The sequence below is a fragment of the Jaculus jaculus genome, chromosome 18 (assembly GCF_020740685.1).
Source record: "Jaculus jaculus isolate mJacJac1 chromosome 18, mJacJac1.mat.Y.cur, whole genome shotgun sequence".
In the NCBI taxonomy this organism is placed as follows: domain Eukaryota; kingdom Metazoa; phylum Chordata; class Mammalia; order Rodentia; family Dipodidae; genus Jaculus; species Jaculus jaculus.
Genome location: NC_059119.1, coordinates 17,912,263 through 17,929,515, shown reverse-complemented (window position 1 = coordinate 17,929,515; position 17,253 = coordinate 17,912,263). Strand labels below are relative to the sequence as shown.

At 44.6% G+C, this 17,253-nt stretch overlaps 1 protein-coding gene across 31 annotated transcripts in view; it reads left to right on the top strand.

The window, feature by feature from the left end:
- Kcnma1 (potassium calcium-activated channel subfamily M alpha 1) overlaps window positions 1-17,253 on the top strand; it is a 757,466-nt gene that overhangs the window by 487,998 nt on the left and 252,215 nt on the right. The window lies entirely within an intron of this gene.

Below are 17,253 nucleotides of genomic sequence, written 5' to 3'. Positions count from 1 at the left end.
CTAAATCAAGAGTTTCCATTTGGAAGGAGTTCCTCTGTTCGCTGTAAACTGTAATTGAAGACATAATTCACCACGTACCTCAGTCTCCACTCAAAGCCGCTGGCACAGACACTGCTTGAATTTAATTTTAGGATAAAGTTGATCTTTGGATTGGCTCAATAGGTTTCCCCAGTTCACAGTCATCATAACCTAGTACGTTTCTCCCTCGCCACAGGCGACATACAGCTTCAGAGATGAACTTCACAGTCGACTCCTTGCAGGAGCCAGGGCTGAGACCATGACCACAGGGATGGCGAAAAGGGGGACTTGGGTGCCAATTTAAAGGAGGCACTCACTGTCAAGGCTATGCAAATTTGGGCAGAGTGTCACCTACAAAGGAGTGCTTCCTTAAATTTCCTGCCTGCTCTGGGTTCTTCTCTCACTCCCCTCCTGGTGCTGACAGGTGCCCATAAGATCAGGCCCTCCTGCTTTTAGAGACTGTGTCCTTGTGTTTCCTCAAACATGTTTCTTTGGCTGTGTAGACAGGTGAATTCAAGTCCTTCCACCGGTAGAGGGGGGGTACACATCTCAAAAATCAAACCTGTGGGTACATTGGTGACCTCAGATCGCCATCTGTCATCTCTGGGTGGAAATGTCAGACGAGAGGGAAGCCTGGGCCATGTGTCCCTGTCCCAGTTGGGGCTCCCCATAGGAAGTAGGATTAGAGAGGATTATTCCAGTTCTCTTCTGTTTTTCTTTTTCTTTTTTTTTCTTTTTTTTGAGGGAAGCTCAACAGACTGGCCTTTTGCTTTTTAAGAGGGAGAGAGGGAGAGAGAGAGAGAGAAGAGAGAGAGAGAATTAGTACAGCAGGGCATCCAGCCACTGCAGTTGAACTCCAGATGTGTGTGCTATCTTGTGTGCCCATGTGACCTCATGTGCTTGTGCATCTGGCTTACACAGGACCTGGAGAGCTGAACATAGGTCCTTAGGCTTCACAGGTAAGCACCTTAACCTCTAAAACATCTCTCCAGCCCTCCAGTTCTCTTCTTTGGCTCAGATTTTCATCTTGGGGAAGAAGCCAGGAGATTGGATAGGGCGGGTTCATTTATCCCCAGTGTCACACATGATGCGCCAGGAGAGCCAGGGCCTCCCAGGCTGTTTCCTTGGAAACAGTGGAGACTGTCAGGACCAAGAAGTTGGTGACATTCGTCAACTGGCTGTTAGTGTTCAGGAAAAAGGAATGAAGGAAGGAAAGAAAGGAGGAAGGGAGGGTGAGATGGAGAAGCAAAGTAACTCAATATTCTTTATTTTAAAATATGTTTGACTAATTTATTTCCAAGCAGAGAGAGCTAGAGAGAAGAGAGACACACAGACAGAGAGAACGGGTGTGCCAAGGCTTCCAGCTGCTGCAAGTGCACTCCAGACTTATGAACCACTTTGTGAATCTGGGTACTGAGGAATGGAACCAAGGTGCTTAGGGTTTTGCAGGCAAGGGCTTTAACTGCTGAGCCAGCTCTGTCTTACCCTGGAAGCTCTTCAACAATTCCATCAGGGACCAAAGGGAAGCACCCTCACCCACTGGGCTCCGAGGCTTCTGCAAACACTGGAGACTTCTGGATCCTGGTTTTAGAAGGAGCATGAGGAGGTGACCCAAAGGCACTTCATTCGGCTGATCTGGGATTGTGGAAATTATTTAGAGCCATAAGTATTATGTGCTGGATCACAATAGATTCAGCCTTAACACTTGAGTGCTCTATTTCCTGTCATAGACATTGGGTGACTCCCCAGTCAGCTGAAACCAGGGTCGACATGTGCCAGCAAGTGGATTTAGGTATCAGCTCTCTATTGGCTACATAGTTGGCCTCTGTCTGCTGCTTCCACTGTCCCTTCCTTCTCTATACCCTGGTGGCTTTGTGACTTTCCTCCCTCATCCATATTCCTCTGTCACCAAGGGATACTTGACTCCCTGGGAAATGTTCATTTTAACAGGGACCAATGAGTTCATTAGAACCAAGGCATATGGGCAGAGCAGGGACCTGGGAAGAGACCGGGAGTGAGTGTTTGTATTGTACATTCCGTGTGGTAAGACAATTGAAGTCGCATGTTATGCAGGCTTGCACGTGGCATGGAACTAGCTAAGTTATCACAGACAAGCAGAGCCATGGTTCAAAGGTCTTAGAAAAGGCCAGCGGGGATGGAAGCACAACGCAGGAAAGATTGCTCTGGATGATGCGGCTTGGCTGAGATCCTAAACCCTTGGTAGGAGGATAGAGGAGGATGCACAGAGTGTCAGTCCCTTGGGCAGAGGACTCAGAAATGCTCATTTTATTTCCTGTGGATGAGGGTTAGGCATGCAGTTCAGGGGTAGTGTGCTTGTCAATACCCCAGCACCACATGAGTGTTTAATTCGGGTAGACATCTTTGAAGGTGTAACAATCTCTTTTAGCAATGAGGAGGTTGCGTAACTTGTCTGGACATGCAGCTGCTGGTGGTGGGGGGGCGGGGTCTAAAACAAAAAGTCTGCTCCTTCCGTCAGGGGAGCGATCTCTCTGGGTTGCTGGGCTTCATACCCCTAGAGCCCACTCAGAGTTGGCAGTGTGTTACTGCAAGTCAGCTCTGCTTGGGGCATCGAATTAAACTTTGTAGGTTGTTGGGCACAGCTTTGTTTGAATAGCTTTGATAACCGGTCCACCGTATCACCTCACTCCGTGTTTTTTTTTTTTTTAGATTATTTCTGACTTTGGGTTATTTTCAATCAAGCTGTTATGAACATCCTTGCATACATGATTTGTGGGCAATTACTTTCATTTTTCTTGATTTATTTTTTTGACAGAGGAAGAAGGAGAGAGAGACAGATTGGGCACCCCAGGGCCTCCAGCCACTGTAAACAAACTCCAGACACGTGCGCCTCCTTGTATATATCTGGCTAACGTGGGTCCTGGGGAATCGAACCTGGGTCTTTTGGCTTTGCAGGCAAATGCCTTAACCACTAAGCAATCCCTCCAGGAGCCCATACTTTTATTTTTCTTGAGCAAATTCATGGAAATTTTGTGTAAAGATGATAGAGTAGACATATTTGTTTACAAGAGAAGGTATACCATTTCATACTCCCCCAGCTGTGTTTGATGAGGCTAGTTACTTTATTTCCAGGTGCAATAATTGATAGGCAAATTTTCAGTCTCAGCCATTTCAGTAGATTTTTAGTGGCGTCCCTATAGATTTGAATCTGCATTTATGTAAGTTCTTCATCCTATATAAGTATCTCCTCCTAACCTATGGCTTATAATTTATTTTTTGGATTTTTATTTATTTATTTTAAAATTTTATTAGCATTTTCCATGATTATAAAAAAAATCCCATGTTAATTCCCTCCCCCCCACACACACTTTCTCCTTTGAAATTCCATTCTCCATCATATTACCTCCCCATCACAATCATATTTTTAAAAAGGTTTAAATTTTGTTTACAAGTACAGATGAACGTATCTAACCAGTACTGCCCTCCTCAGGTCTTGGGGTCGTAACCCCCTCAAGCAAGCAAGTGTGCAGTGTTTGCTCCTCTCTTCCTTGAACACCTCTGCATGAGACTGGCGTTGATGTCCTCCATAAATTCTTGGCACAGCTCTTCAGTAGAGGCCATCTGAACCCAAAGCTTTCTTCGTAAGATGGTTTCTCATTGAGGCTTAAATTTCTTACGCCAGTATGTGGCTGCTTGTAGTTTCTGCTTCTGTTTCCGATCGAGGAAGTTGCCCTTCCTTCATGGAGTTCTGCGGTTTCTCCCCATTGCGCTGTTAGGTAACCTCATCTTCTAGACGGTGCCCGTGGCACCTGTGGTTGTGCTCATCATTTCTCACAACCTGGGCTGTTGAAAAGGGAGTTTCTCGTCAACTGTTTTTATAAAAATAGTTTTAAAAAAATATTTTAGTTACTTATTTGAGAGAGAGAGCAAGAAGCAGATATATATATATAGAGAGAGAGAATGGTCAGAAAAAAAAATCTGTTTGGTTTGTTGTGTTGGTGGGAGGTGTGGCAGGGGGAGTGAGGCCATTCAGTTTTTCTCTGGAATTGGCTCTCACGTTTTACAAGGGGGCCCTCCCTGTGAGTCCTCAATTGTCAAACAGGGTCAGCAACATAAAAGAAGTGACTCAGAGGGCCAAGTAGTAGCCTCTCTCAAACCCTGTTTGGTACCACCTGATTTGGGGATTATGCCCCCCCCCCCATTTCCCTAAGCCATGTTCAAAGGAGCTTACACAGTAATTTCCAGAATGAAGCTGACGGATCAGTTTGTAGGACACGGTGGATCAGAATGCCCCCCTCCCTTTCTTGCCTTTCTGACATATCTGGCACATCGGATGCCCCCAGCATACTGGGTTCTTGCAAGGCGGTTGGTGGGTGAGGAAGGAGAGGAGTGTGTGTGTGTGTGTCCAGGGTGTGGGGCAGCAGAAACCTGTCTGTAATGTGGGTCAGAGGAGATCCTTCAGATCTTCCCAGAACATCAGCGTGTGCATGAAGAGACCTGAAGGGAGCCTGAAGCGGGGCCCTTCTCCGCGCCTCCACCATGATCCCCAGTAAGATCCTGGTGTATCACCACCCGCCCAGCCACACCATCACCGAGGCTTATACGCCCAGCAGGCGCCGTAAGAAGTCCCTGGGGGATTTGTTCCACAAAGGCTACCGAGTGAAGTCTGGGCCAGCGGCTCCTGACAAGGAGGAACCCGAGAACTTCTGGCAGTCACTGGCGTCTTGCTGCCGGGTTTGTGCGTCTTGGGGTAAGGTCCTTCCCGACCTCCGCGTTCCTTCTCTCAAGAGTATTTCATAGTCCTAGAGGCTCCCTGGGGAAAGTGGTGCACCCCGGGGTGGGGGGGGGCTGCACTTAGTGAAGTGTCACTCTTTCCCCACAAGCTCAGATGTGCTACAAGGCCAGGAGGAACTCTTACCCTTCCTTTTCGGCGAATTTAACAAGCCTCTCATATTCCCGAATGCCACCGTGCTATTGACGAATACATTGCAGAGGTACTGGAGAAAGTATGGGCAAATGGCAGGAGCAGCCTTCTGTTTTATTAAGTGGCAATAATTTCTAGAGAGTCAGCATTTTCTGAAGAGGCCTTTGGAGCTATTAAGACTCTAGTTTCTTCCCCGGGGCCACGATGCAAGCTGTCGCTGGCTCTCTCTCCATCTTCGGCCGTGGGAATGTGGTCGTGCCCATCCTGGATGGCGCCACACAAAAAGTCCTCTGGGCAGGCTTTCCTTCCTCAACTGCTTGCCAATCATGGGGATATGGTTTTATTTGGGGAATCCATCATGCCTAAGAGTTTCAAATACATGGCTTGAATTTGCATTTTCGTATGTAAACATCCCTGTCTTAGGGAGGGATAGCTTGACTTCCAGAAGAGCTAGCAACAGCAGACGCTTCTTGAAAATCAAGCGTAGTCCCTTTGGACCTCAGCTTAGTTTTCTGATGTGGATAGTTGTGGCTCAGATACCTCTGGGTGACCCCTTTACACCTAGCAGAATTCCAATTATCAAGCAAGTCATGGGCGAGTCTAATCAGTCCTTCTCATTAGTACCTACAAAATGACTCCTTTCAGCTAAAATGTCTTGAGTTCAAATGATCACGTGACTATGTCGATCAGCTTCCTGGTAGTCTCCCTCTGTCTTTCTGCAGTGCCAGTGAGGACGCTGGCTTGGGCAGCTTCCAGCATTGGAGAGGGCTCTTGTGAAAGGTAGTCAACAAGAAGACTGGAGAAAACAAAACTAAGGGCTTAGCTTAGCAGGCGATTCCTTCCGACTTTCCTGCTGGAAGGATTTCTCAAGAGTGCCTTCATTCACATTCAGGAGGGCGTGCCGTGTGCCAGATGCCCCTGTTCTAAAAGATGGTGAGCTGGTGGTGAGTGGAAGAGTGAGGCTCCTGTTGCCATGGGGCACACATGGCTTTGGAGAATAAGCAGGAAATGTCTCAGTAAGCAAGGAAAAAGAAGAGCACCATTTATGGAGATCAAGATGAATTCTGTGAGGAGGAAATGGTCACAGAGGTGAAGGGGACTCCAGATGGACCAGGCAGAAACCTCTGTGATCTAGCTTTGCCTTGATCTTGGGGGGAAAAATTTGTTCTAGAAAGAAGAACTGGGAGGGAAGGCCCTGAGCTGAGAACCAGCTGGGGGATGTTCCTGGTGCAGAGTCACCGAGTGGAGGGCATGGGCACTTAACAGGAAGCCTTCCAACAACAGATAAGGAGTGGGCAATGGTCTGCTAGACAGATGGAAGCAGCAGGGAGCCATGTGTTTTGACCAATGTCAAATGGGCTCTCTGCCTCTTCTGCCAGGCAGCTGTGGGGCCAGGTGTTCTCAGCAGGTGGGCATAGATTAAACAAGAAAAATAGAGAGGTGGGCAGGCAGGAAGACCAGTCCTCAGGCCATTGACCTAGATGGAGGTAAGAGTGGCAGTTTGGATCCTGGTTCTGGTGAGGGAGAGGGGAAGGTAAGTGATTCACATGTATTCTGTTCCCTGTCTCTGCCATCTGGCCCCAGTATTTAATCAGAAGACCATAGAAGGAGGCACTCCACACGGAGCCCTCAGCATCTACACTGAGTGGCTGGTATAGAGCAAGAAGTCAGTATGCATGTGGGATGGATGGATGGATGGATGGATGAATGAATGAATGAATGAGTCTGTAAATGGATCCGAGAATAGGTGGCGGCACCAGTTTGAAAAGCACTGATATCTAGTGTCTCTCAGAAAGGACTTAGGACTGAAATAACTCAGGGGACTGAACAGCCTGACCCTGGGGGAAGTCAGTGAGAAGGTCAGGCATGCAACAGCTGCTCATAGAACAGTTTCTGACTAGCAGAACGAAGGCCCAAGGGAGAGGAGAGGCCTGAGTCAACTCTGTGCTGGGGCCAAGAGGCAGCGGGTCCCCAGCAGCACCCAAACTGAGTTGACGAGATGGACCCGTGAGGGTAGCAGGGAATGGGAACCGCCCTGAAGAGTGTCCCCCACGCTCGTTTGCTGTGTTGAGCCCTCTTTGTTCTGATACTTGTGCCCCTGGGCTGCAAGGTCAGAGGATAGCACAAACTTATCCTTCTTCAGGGTTTGCATGGGGCATTGGGGATGGGAAGTGACTGGGGTTTATTGGAGTCTTTCAGCTTCAGGACTTAAAGATTAAGGAGGGAAGGGGGGAAGGAAGAAAATTGGAGACCCAGACAGGCTTTCTATCATGGGCCAGATGTGCAGGCTCTTGGGATTTCTGTCCCAGACTCTCTTGGGACCTCACATGATGGCACCTCCTGAGTGTTTTCTGCCCAGGACTAGCAAAGCCCGAACCATGAGTGAGTGATCGATCCCTCACTTGATCACCCAGTCTTCTCTGCTCGTTCTCCCCCATCTGAGAACGGGCTCCCGAGTCTCTTGCCTATCCAGTTAGTCATGGCTAAGGCTCTCGAGCTCTGGCTTTCAGGTCACCACAACCAGGGTTCATGCCCAGGTCGCCACATTTAACCCTCTGAGGATCGATATCACTGGCTGGGGGTTCTCCTCACTTGGATCCAGTGACCTCAAGTGGCAGAGCTCAGAGCCACAAAACCTGGACTTCAGTCCTGAGCTGCCACTAACTTTACAACACCACTCCAAAGTAATCATGAGTAAAAATTGAAATCAGGTATTACAAAACAGTAAACTGGAGAACAAAGTTGAATTGTACAAACTTCTGCATAAGTAATGCAGCCACTATTATCATTTTATCTAAGTTTAAAAACTTTTCAGGTATCTGTAGTTTTTAAAGGTTCTATCACAGGGAATATACATTTTATATTTTTATTTCTGGATCTCTTTGTACATTTCCAATTTGCTATTTCAAAAACATTTTGTGTTAACGAACATATAATGTAAAATTGATTATCTTCACTGATGTCCAATTCAGTCATGCTAGGTGGCATTTGCACTGAAATTCTCTACCCAATAAAACAGCTTCCACTTTTGCTCTTCCCCAGCTCCTGGGAACTGCCATTTTAACTCCCTCTTCCTCCCTCCCTTTCTTCCTTCTTCTTTCCCTCCCTCCCTCCCTGCCTCCCTCCCATCCTTCCTTTCTTCCTTTCTTCTTTCTGACTTCCCTCCCTCCCTCCCCTCTCTCCCTCCCTTCCTTCCTTCTTTCTTTTTTTTGGAGGTAAGTCCAACAGACTGGCCTTTCTAAATGCGTGGCATGTGGATTGGCTCGCAAGGAACGCCAGACGCTTACGCCACCTAGTGGGCCTGTACAACCTTGCTCTTGCCTCACCTTTGTGCATCTGGCTTACATGGGACCCCGAGAGTCAAACATGGGTCTTTAGGCCTCACAGGCAAATGCCTTAACTGCTAAGCCATCTCTCCAGCTTTATATCTTTCATTTTTATCTTTGCATTGTATGTATCTTCCTTGTCACAGCATTGAACATGTGCGAATTCTAATAAAGATGAAACGTACCTGAGAAGACATATTCTTAAGTACCAAGCCACTCTCTATTTTTCTTGTTTGATGAATCACTTTGGATTGAACGTCTTTGTTCCTGAGGCATTTTGTCTATATTATGTTATGACTTCTTGGGCTATATTACTAGACATGGAATTAATTTGATTCATAGTGCCAAATTACTTCCAAAAATGTTTTATTTTATCAATTTATAACCCTTACCACTGCATTGTAAGTCTATTTCATTTCAGAGTCCTCTCCCTCAGGCATATTGTTAGTTATCTATAACAAATACAGTGCTCACTGCATTAAAATTTGTATTTCTTTTATATTTTAACATTTTAAAAGCATTTAAAGAGTATAGTGTGTTATTAATTATAGTCACCATTTGTATAATAGATGTCTTGAATTTATTCCTTTTAACTGACATCTGGTATATCCTTAGACTCTAAACACACAAATTGCATTTCTATCAACTGTTCTGGCCTCCCAGTAACCATCATTCTATTCTCCAGTTCTGTGAGATTGACCTTTTCAGCTTCAGTGCAGGGGCAAAATCCTGCACTGTTCATCTCTCTCTGGCTCATCTCACTTTACATCAGGCTCTCCTGGTTCACCGATGTTGTTGCAAACCCAAAGCTTTCTTTCCTGTTTTATTTTTAATTTTTTAAAATTTATTTGAGACAGAGAAGGAGGGAGGGAGAGAGTAAGAGCAAGCACTCCACCATAAATGAACTGCAGACATATGCACCATCTGGCTTTATGTGTGTGCTGGGGAATCAAAACTGGGTCCTTAGGCTTTTCAGGCAAGTGCCTTAACTGCAAAGCCACCTCTCCAGCCCACTCTTCTGTTTTTAATTTCTGAATTGTGTGCCACTGCATATGTGGATCACATTTTAAAATCCATCCATCCATGGGTGAAACAAGGCTGATTCTTACCTTGTTCATGGTGCGTCATGCTGTAGTCAATACTGAAGTGTGGCTGTTGATTCTGTAGTCATATAGATCTTTGGATCTGTATTCAGAAATGGAATTGCTGGATCCTGTGGTAGTTCTGCTTGTAGCTTTGCAAGGAACTTCCATACCGTTTTCCATAAGGACTGTGCTAATTCACATTCTGAGCAAGGGTTTCCTTTGTTCTATACCTACCAACACTTTTTTCTTTTGTCTTTTTTTTTTTAATTATTTATTTATTTGAGAGTGACAGACACAGGGAGAAAGACAGATAGAGGGAGAGAGAGAGAATGGGCGCTCCAGGGCTTCCAGCCTCTGCAAACGAACTCCAGACGCATGTGCCCCCTTGTGCATCTGGCTAACGTGTGGGACCTGGGGAACCGAGCCTCGAACCGGGGTCCTTAGGCTTCACAGGCAAGCGCCTAACCGCTAAGCCATCTCTCCAGCCCTCTTTTGTCTTTTTGACAGTAGCTATGCTCTTAGTCATAATATAATATTTTAATTTGCACTTTTCTGATGATTAGTAATGTCAAAAAAATGTTTTTTTCTATACCCATGAACTATTTGTATGCCATGTCTTTGAGAAATAACTATTCAGAATCTTTGCCTGTTTTTAGAAATTATTTATTTTGGTATCAAGTTGTGTTCCTTACCCAACTACGGCTCTCTCCTCTCTTCAGACATAGAGATTACAAAGTTTTCCTCTGCACTTGTCCTTTTACTCTGTGCTATGAGTGTTTCCTTTGCTGGGCAGAAGCTCTTTAGTTTGATGCCCTCTCATATGTCTGCTTTTGCTTTTGTTACCTATGAAGACGTCATTGCCCAGGCCTGAGCAGTGGAGCTTTCCCTTGGGCTTTCTTCTAGTGCTTTTAAAGTTTCACATGTTTACTTATTTGAGAGTGAGAAAGAGAGAGAGAGAGAGAGAGTATAGGTGCACCAGGGCCTCTTGTCATTGCAAACAAATGCCAAGCTCCAGACACTTGCATTACTTTGCATCGGGTTTCATGTGGGTACTGGGGAACCAAATCCAGGTCACCAGAATTTGCAAACAAGTACCTTTAACTGCTGAGCCTTTCCTGGTTTCTCTGGGGAATCTAGAAGAGCTGGCACATGCCGGGCAGCCCCTGGACTACTGGCCTTTACCCCTAGTGGTTACGGTGATGAATCTCTCCATAGCAGCAAGCCTACCTCTGGAATTTGTTAACGTTGCTTTTTGTCGTGTCTGGGTCTCTGTCTTTGAAAAGAATGAATGTCACCCATTCAATTTTATCATGTCATCAGTAGATTTAGACTTTTTTTGTTAGTAGGATTGCAGTTTTGAATTTATATACCTTTTCCTTTTAGCTGGATTGACTAATTTCCCTTACACTTTTATTCCACCTTGATTAAATTCCTTTGCTAGCTTAGTTTGTGATATGTGCCTTTTATCTCGTAATCCTCAAGAGGCTGAGGCAGAAGTGCCCAGCTCTATGGTACCTTGGTCTACCTAACCATACTCTGTCTGAAAACAAAAACAAATGAATAAAAAAATTTTCCCCCCTCTAAGATTTGGAATTGTTAATTCCAAATATATTCTTAGGGCTTAATACACATATGTACCACTCAGAGAAAATGAATACGTATTATAAGTGAATTATTAGATTGCCTTACATGACATGGGTCGGGCTGTCCAACAGTGGCTGTCTGTAGGCTGGAGTGTCTGAGAAACCCAGCCATTACTTAGTCCGTGAGGCTAGAAGTCTCAGCAGTCCCAGTCTGGTATTGAAGGCCTGAAGGATTCCTAGACAGACACTGGTCTTCAGTTCACATGGTGTACGGTTGAGGAAGCTGGGTTCTGATGTCTGTGAAGGAGGGCAGCAACAGGGTAAATGCATCCACGTGCAAGCAGAAAGAGCAGCCAAGCAAGTTTTTTTTGAAACCAATTTATCTATCTATCTATCTATCTATCTATCTATCTATCTATCTATCTATCTATCTATCTATCTATCTACACATGCATACACACACACACACATATACTGCCACTAGAAGGCTTCTCATTCTTGGGTGAAAGTCTTCTCTCTCTGCTAATCTTTCCTGAACGCTCCCACTCTCCTGCCCATGAGCCATATCTTGTACTTGATTCCTGATCCAATCAAATGGACAATAGACATTAACCCTCACAACTTTTTTTGTGCTGATATACATACTTAATAGTATCTTCCTCTTAAGCAAGACAGGCATGTTAGCATTCCTTTCTTTCGTTTTTGTTCTACTATCTTCTCTCAGATTTCCATTTTCCATGTCGTTCTGGAGATTTTTAATTGAGATCACTGGTACCGTTCACTGTTTTAACAATACTCATTCAATCCACAAGCTCATCAGTTACTTTTAGTTTTTCCCACATTGTTAATTCTGGATTTAGTTTTCTTCCTGACAACTATTTGTTACTTGGCTTCAAGTACTTTCTCTTGAGAGCTGTAGAGAGATCTGTCCTTTATTTACTTGCATAGCAAGAAATGTAGTTTTAATTTTTAAAAAGCAAATTAAATGCATATAGAATCTTTGTGTGGGAAGCTAGCTTTCAGACTACAGCTTTCAGCTTATGCCTCAGTTATTATCCTCTAATGGTTTCCTTTCTATCAGTTCCACAGTTTACATGTTTTAGAGAGCCAGCCCTGCTTCTGAGGTTGTCACAGTGTTATGAGTATGTCCAGTTTTTGTTGGATTGACCAGGACTTTACTTTGTTTTTCTCTTATTGATATTTGCTCTCATAAAATGATTTGGGATTTTCATGACTTTTAATCTTTATCGTTTTACTGATTAAGTATAAACACTAAAGTATAAATCAGTTTTATAATAAGACTACTTCCCCCAACCCTCCCCAATTTTCAGCTGAATACACTTTTCTTTCTGTGTTTCTTTCTTTTTTTACTTTTTTTGTTATTTGGGAGAGAGAAAGAGGCAGACAGGGAAAGAGAGAATGGGTACACCAGAGCCTCCAGCCACTGCACACAAACTCCAGATGCATGGACCCCCTTGTGCATCTGGCTTATGTGGGTCCTGGGGAATTGAACCGAGGTCCTTTGGCTTTGCAGGCAAACGCCTTAACTGCTAAGCTATCTCTCCAGCCCCCCCCCCTTTAATGTTGGTTCTTTCACCCAAGTGAGTTGAATGCATTTCAATCTCTCTTCCCCACAATTATCCTACTCTCACCTCCTCCGCTCACGCTCACTAACACCTTTCTTCTTCCCACTAAATTGCCCTTCTATTTTTATGCCTTGGTGTTTTTGTTTTGTTTTGTTTTTTTTGACTCACTGATTTAAATTGGTCACTTGCATGATAATGGGCAGATTATTTACTTGGAGAGTGGTTACACCACTGAAGTTCATGACTTCCCTCTTCCAGCAACCACAAGTGGCCCTCAGCTACTTTGGAAGATGTGGGGTCTCATGAATCCCTAGCTCCATCCACAGTGAAATATTGACATTCTAAATGGAATGCAATATTCGATAAGCAATATCATATTACACTGCTGATTCATTCTAACTTATAGCTATCATGTACTTTAAAAGTGTGCTTGAGGGCTGGAGAGATGGCTTAGTGGTTAAACACTTGCCTATGAAGCCTGAGGACCACGGTTTGAGGAGACTCTATCCCCAGGACACACATTAGCCAGATACACAAGGGGGCGCACATGTCTGTAGTTGCAGTGGCTGGAAGCCCTGGTGTGCCCATTCTCTCTCTTTCTCTCTATCTGCCTCTTTCTCTCCTTGTCTGTAGCTCTCAAATAAATAAATAAAAATTTTTAAAAAGTTTTTTTTTAAAAAGTGAGCTGGAGTAGGCTGACAGTATACTAATTGGGTGAATTATTAGTATGAAGTTACTTTGCCATTACTCAAGATACGGGGAAATACTGCTACTGGGGGACAAAATAAAGCTTGGTCTTGGAGTGGTAGCACACACCTTTCATCCCAGCACTCAGGAAGCAGACGTAGGAGGATCTCCATGAGCTTGAGGCCAGCCTGAGACTACATAGTGAATCCAGGTCAGCCTGAGCTAGAGTGAAACCCTACCTCGAAACACACACACACACACACACACACAGAAAGCAAACCAAGATTGGTTCTTTGGGCAGCATACATAAATCCATTGATAAGAAAAGATCCAGTGAAAGTTTAAGAAAGAAGAAATGTCCTAAACCAGAGGTTCCCAAACATGATTGCACATTAGGATCTGAATTTGAAAACTTTTTAAGTTCAAGTTGTACCCTGACTAATTAAGGCAGAGTCCCTGGGGCCAGAAGGCAGGAGTCATTGCTGGGTTGACATTCTCAGTTGGGTGCAGTTGCCTCGGGCTAGTCTGGGAATCACTGCCTTGCAGGCTATGGTCTCAGTGTGGCCTTCTGAACCCAGCCACAACCAAGAGCTTGTCCAGAATGCAGAGCACCTGTCCCCGTCTCAGACCCACTCTGTATTTATACAGAGCCCAGGGGATTTCTGTGCAGTGACTTGGACTAGCGGCCTCAGGGCAGATGTTGCCAATTGAGTCCCCCCCACCCACACTGTGGCCTATTTATGTGAATAAAATTTCTGTGAAGTATAGCCACACCCATTTGATTACACACTGTTTACAGCAAGCATGAGTCATGGGATAGAATCTAACGTATTTGTTACACACATGCTTCCATTCCACCCTCAGAACCACAATGCCCTCAGCCCTGTTGAATGCCAGGCCCATTAAGTCAGGTTGCAAGGGGAAGGGTGGTGCCATTCATAAAGCCTCTCAAGTGATGTAAACCCACACCTGAGGGTTAGAGCCACTGTGTATAGAGCCACTGGAGGTGTAGATGCAGTTTAAAACACTGGTATGATAGGGATAGCCTTTTTGGATATTAAAAAAAAAAAAGGAAAGAAAGAAAAAATGATGGAAAGATACATTTAATTAATAACAAATTTTATAAATCTAAGCGGAAAAAAACACTTAAGAGCCGGGGCGTGGTGGTGCACGCCTTTAATCCCAGTACTCAGGAGGCAGAGGTAGGAGGATCACTGTGAGTTCGAGGCCACCCTGAGGCCCTATAATGAATTTCAGGTCAGCCTGGGCTAGAGTGAGACCCTACCTCAAAAAAAAAAAAAAAAAAAAAAAGCTTAAGAAAAAATTCAAGTTTAGACAAAAAATACCTTAAGCAAAATTAAGAGAACGATGAACTGTGGGAGGTAATATATAATATTATTATAAAAGAATATTTTACTTGAATGTGATACTAGGAATAAGATGAACTTACAGGCAAACTGGCAAAGGCCACTATAAGACCCTAGAGAGATGGCTTAGCAGTTAAGGCAAGTGCTTGCCTGTGAAGCCTAAAGACCCAGGTTCAATGCCCCAGGACCAGATGTCCAAGGTGGTGCATGCATCTGGAGTTTGTTTGCAGTGGCCAGAGGCCCTGGTATGCCCATTCTCTCTATCTGCCTCTCTTTCTCTCTCCAATAAATAAATTTTAAAAGTACCTGGGACAAACCACTTTATAGTTAGGAAAGATGTATTTTGGCTCCTAGCTTTGGAGGCATCAATCCATGGCTGCTTGACCCTGTTGCTTTGAACGTAATGGTGGGAAGAGTGTTGTAGAGCAAAGCTACTCCCCTCATGACAGTTGGGAAATGAGAGAGAGAGAGAGAGAGAGAGAGAGAGAGAGAGAGAGAGAGAGAGAGAGAGAGAGATAGTTGAGTCAGAGTCCCAACATTCCACTCAAGGTCATATCCCTGATGACCTAAGTTCTACCTCTAAGGCTCCATCTTCTAAAGTTTCTGCCACCTCCCCACAATGTCACAGACTGGGGACCAAGCCTTTTACACACAAGCTTTAGGGGATATTTAAAATTTGTATGTCTCTTATTATCATATAAAAAAATGACCTTCATTCCATCTTAGTTCCATCACTGGTAAATGCCTTCTCCCAGTATTGATGTAATTATTGTGATTGTTTAATTGGCATTAATACTTGAAACTTGAACTAAAAAGCCAGGCACTTGCTGATGGCTGTGCTCTCTAAGAGCTGGCCTTTTTTTTTTTTTTAAATCTTTCAATCTCGAGTCTTTTTTTTTTTTTTTTCCATATCTAGAAAGTTCTTTTCTAGTATGTTCTGGCGCTTGATCATCAGCTGGGTGTTTTCTGCACTCCACTTTGGAATGCATCACTTTCATCAGTTGGAACTCTGTGGACTGGTCTCCAGTTCTCTTTTCTTCAGTTGCATCTCGTTCTTCTCCCTTCTCATTCTCTCTGCTCTCTGGGGTCACGTCTGGATTCTGAACGGGGCTCGGCCTCAGTGTGCAGTGAGCCTTTCTTTCTTCCACAGGCTGACAGCGAGGCTCTGCTGCACTGAGCCACCATCCTCCTCATGCCTGCGTCTCAGCCCATCAGAAAAATTCTTTGGTTTATGAAGGTGACTCCTCGTCTGGCCCCCTTTGACCATCGTCATCATCTCCGACTTCCATTGTCCGGCAGGCACTCCCTGACCAGGACTTTAAGTTCATTTTTCCTTATTACCAAAACAGTTCCATGCCAGGCCAGCGGAAGTGCTCCTGGTCTGAGGGGAAGGTTCCCTAGTCAAGCCTGTTGTTTCTTTCCACTCTGTGCGTTTGACTCCTCCTCCTTGCTTGTGTAGGGGGTATGGGGGTCAGGGAAGAATGTCACTCCAGGTATCCAGGGATGCACCTGTTGGCTCAGACCAGCGTTTTTTTGCACCTCATCTGGCACTTGAGATGCTCCAGAAAATGCTTTTCAAAAGCATGCAAAAGGAAATCCTTCAGGGAGGGCTGTGGTGTTCAGTGTGCTTCCAAGCTGGTAGCATGAGCGTTTTGCAAGGAGTTCTCCTGCATGATGGTCAAGGAGTTAAGGGCCATGACTGAGTCAGAATGGTTTAAACGCATGACTTTGAGACCTGCAGAAATCCACTTATCCTCCACTATTATAACATCGTGATTAGTACTCAAATAAAACGAAAGAGCCAGGAACAGTGGTGCATGCAGGGCTTGGGAGGTAGAGGCAGGAGGATTAGAAGTTCAGACCTTTCTGTCTTTACCTGCAGGAGACCTGCACAATATTGGGCCCGTCAATATTCTGTCATGGGTGGTAGAGGAGGGCAAAAACAATGTCATCAAAGTACAAGGAGGGACGATTTGGAAAGAAGGGGTTCAGTGGAAAGAGGACAGGGGAGAGGAACAAGAGGAGGTAATAGGATGGAATTATGGTGGAAGTACATTCTGTACATGTATGAAAATTATCAATAAAACAGATTTTAAAAAACAAAAATGTTCAGGCTTTGGCTACATAGTGTGTTTAAGGCAAGCTTGGGCTGCATGGAACATTGTCTCAATCAACCCCAAACCCAATCAAAAACTCCTTGTTTCCTTCCTCCTTCCTTTTTTCTCTTCCTCTCGCCCTCCCTCCTCTCCTTAACTTCCTGTTCTTTCTCTTCTGCCCCCTGGCAACTTTTCTACTCACGAGAGGAAATGGCTATGAAAAGGTCTGATAGTAAAAGTGGACTTACGTTTTGAATCCTGAAGTTGTGGGGTGTGATATCTTAGTGACCTGTTTTTTTTTTTTTCTCTCTTTTATTTTATTTTGATCGAAAGAAACATATAAAATATTACAGAATATAGATAATACTATAGACTACTGTATTCATTTTATCAGGGTTGAAAATAAGGATTAAAAAAAAAAATCCATCAAAGACGTAAGGTTATCCGATTTGTTTCTTAATCTGTTCTTAGCACACGGGCTACCCTGAGCAATCACAATTCCCAGCACTTTTCAGAGCCCAAATCCTGCCAGGCCATTGCAGAATTCAGAAACAGGGCTTTACTGCAGCCCTCCCCAAAGGCGAGGGTAACCGCATTGACCT